Source organism: Halichoeres trimaculatus, unplaced genomic scaffold, assembly GCF_033239565.1.
Source record: "Halichoeres trimaculatus isolate MK-OKI-2021-1 unplaced genomic scaffold, fHalTri1.1 fHalTri1_scaffold_6, whole genome shotgun sequence".
NCBI lineage: Eukaryota > Metazoa > Chordata > Actinopteri > Labriformes > Labridae > Halichoeres > Halichoeres trimaculatus.
This window is the reverse complement of record NW_027437184.1, coordinates 34,992,073-34,994,572: the sequence shown is the minus strand read 5'-3', so window position 1 is coordinate 34,994,572 and position 2,500 is coordinate 34,992,073. Positions and strand designations below refer to the sequence as shown.

Here is a 2,500-nt window from a genome sequence, read left to right as displayed (position 1 = left end):
TGAGCTAGTGAGATGTGGGGGTCTCTGCACTGCAGCACAGGAAGAAAGTGCACATTTGACTGAGGAGCTCCATGCTTACAGCAAAACTTGAAGTGCGTATTGCTGGCTTAACAGTGTGCATCCATCAGTACCTTACAATTATCCTTGTTGCAGCAGAACTCGAAGCAAGTTCCACCTAATGTCTCATCAAGGGCACCATGTGACCAAAAGACCCAAGCAATTTTCTCTTAGTGTGCCTTTTGGCCAAGGAAAAAACAACAGGTCGTGCCTGTCGACAGTGGTGCAGCAGCCGGCAAGGCTGTCTTGTTAGCAGCTGACCTGGCTTCCAGCTCCCCTGACTGCAACTGAGTATTTCCTTCACAGCTCACTGTTGAGTCGTAGGTTCCCCTTCCTGGCTGCAATTGCTATTAGCAATTAAATGTTAGGCAAGCCAGTTGAAACCTGGGTAAGAGGCACAATGCAAAGCCTAGTTACTTCCGCTCAGTTCTTGCAGCAGGAGACAGCGGGCGTCACATAGCTTTGATTTGTCTCCAGAGCGCTTTGCCCAACACTTTGGCTCTGGTGGACTTGAAGGGGAGTGTGCCGTGCGATGGTGGTATAGTGGTGAGCATAGCTGCCTTCCAAGCAGTTGACCCGGGTTCGATTCCCGGCCATCGCAGTTTGCACCTGGAGGTGGACTCTCATCCATCTTACCAACTAAGTGTAGCTGTGCATAAGTACGCTTCGAAAGGTATTTTGTGGATGACTGGAAAACATAATCCACGTTTCTTGCCCGACGCAGGAGTTGAACCCTGACACTGCGCGCTCCCGGTGACTGTGCTACATGAAGAGCTTGGAAGTGCCAGAGGGCATAGCTCGGGGCTCTTGACACGGCCCCCTCTGCCTTTCTCTATCTCTGGTCAGAGCCGTAAGATCTCCTGAAATCTTGCACCAAAGTTGTCCGTTTCCAGGCGCGTCGCTGTCCTCTTCTATTTGGTTGGCAGGCACTGGGGAAAGGGGCTTTTTCGAGGAGGCGGGGGTTGTCGTGACCGAGTGGTTAAGGCGATGGACTTGAAATCCATTGGGGTTACCCCGCGCAGGTTCGAATCCTGCCGGCAACGTTCCCTTATGCCTTCCTCCCCGCTGGACCGTTGCAGTTTCACTGGGCCTCAGTTTCTCACAAAAGCACATGGGTTGAGTCTCCCTGGTAGCCGTGTTAATGAGAGGGTGCCAGCTGACTTGCTCATTTGTACTTTGTGCGGCAGCCCACACTGACTGAGAATATGACGCATGTACTTTGTGTGACTGTAGAAAGTGGTCTGTCACCAGCACTGGTGCAACTGATGACTCTTTTGTTTTAATTTCCATTGCTCTGGGGCACGTCGGCCTCTGCTTGTCTCGTCATTATCAAGGCGGAGAGCTCTAGCAAATCTTCTGGACTATTCTTGTCAGCCATGAATTCCCTGTGGCCATGTCATTTCAGTGGCCTTTTCAACACAGCCAAGGTCCCACAACGAGCCCATGACCTTTGTAAGAGGTGGGGCAGGCTTGGAGTCAGGCTACGAACCGGACCCCAGGCGGTGACACACGTGCATGAAAAGCAGAGGAGGGGGCTAGTGGCGCAATGGATAACGCGTCTGACTACGGATCAGAAGATTCTAGGTTCGACTCCTGGCTAGCTCGTGACCAGTTTTGGCTGGTAAATGACATGTTCCTGGGTCTTGAAATTTCCCCTGGACAACTGAGAAGAGCTTTGTCATTCTGTCATAGTTACACTGCCTTTCAGCGTGTGCGGACTGAGGCCTCCGAAGGCTTCTGTATCAGTCGTGCGGCACTTTTACCAAACTTCCCTTGTGTCAGTTTCCAGTCACCATTCTTCATCAGTCTTTGAGGAAATTTTTCAGAAGCACAAAAACTGAAGTGAGTGAGCCCTGCGTGCAACTTGGGCAAGCCCCAAAGCTTTGTGCAATGACCGGGAGAGAAGTGAGAAAGTTTCACTCAGAATCCAGATGCGATCCATTGGGTCCAGCTGCGATTGCGCTGGCTCGTTGGTCTAGGGGTATGATTCTCGCTTTGGGTGCGAGAGGTCCCGGGTTCAAATCCCGGACGAGCCCGCTCTGTGCTGCTGTGACCACGATGTACTCTGTGCAGGAGGTGGCCTTGTTGAGTAGGCTGGTGGAGTGTGGAACTCTCTTTCAGCACTCAAAAGGAGCACCACTGACCAAAGACAACGTGCACCCATTCCAAGGAGAGCCACTGCCAGCCTGTAACCACATCTGAAAGGATGTACTAGGAGTGGAGCGCTGCCGCTGCTGAGCAGGTAAATAGCCAATGAAAGCTTGAGTTTTCAGGGCAGTGCTCAGTGGTAGTGGCCATTCATGTGTCCATGTGTGGGTGCTTGTGCCATTCCCTCTGGATGTGCCCCCCCTGCCATTGGCTTTTGCCAGGCAGATCTGTGCATTCATTTGGTTCAAAGTTTGAAGCGCTTGTGCAAACTGCAGCCTACTTTTCTCCATTCTCC

At 52.0% G+C, this 2,500-nt stretch overlaps 4 non-coding genes across 4 annotated transcripts; all 4 read left to right on the top strand.

Annotated features, from left to right (window-relative positions):
* The first annotated feature begins 586 nt into the window (after positions 1 to 586).
* On the top strand, positions 587 to 658 carry trnag-ucc (transfer RNA glycine (anticodon UCC)). Its single transcript has one exon. It is a non-coding gene; the product is annotated as a tRNA-Gly (tRNA).
* A 360-nt stretch (positions 659 to 1,018) lies between these two features.
* trnas-uga (transfer RNA serine (anticodon UGA)) lies at positions 1,019 to 1,100 on the top strand. The gene has a single exon. It is a non-coding gene; the product is annotated as a tRNA-Ser (tRNA).
* A 489-nt stretch (positions 1,101 to 1,589) lies between these two features.
* Positions 1,590 to 1,662, top strand: trnar-acg (transfer RNA arginine (anticodon ACG)). Its single transcript has one exon. It is a non-coding gene; the product is annotated as a tRNA-Arg (tRNA).
* A 359-nt stretch (positions 1,663 to 2,021) lies between these two features.
* trnap-ugg (transfer RNA proline (anticodon UGG)) lies at positions 2,022 to 2,093 on the top strand. Its single transcript has one exon. It is a non-coding gene; the product is annotated as a tRNA-Pro (tRNA).
* Positions 2,094 to 2,500: the final 407 nt, after the last annotated feature.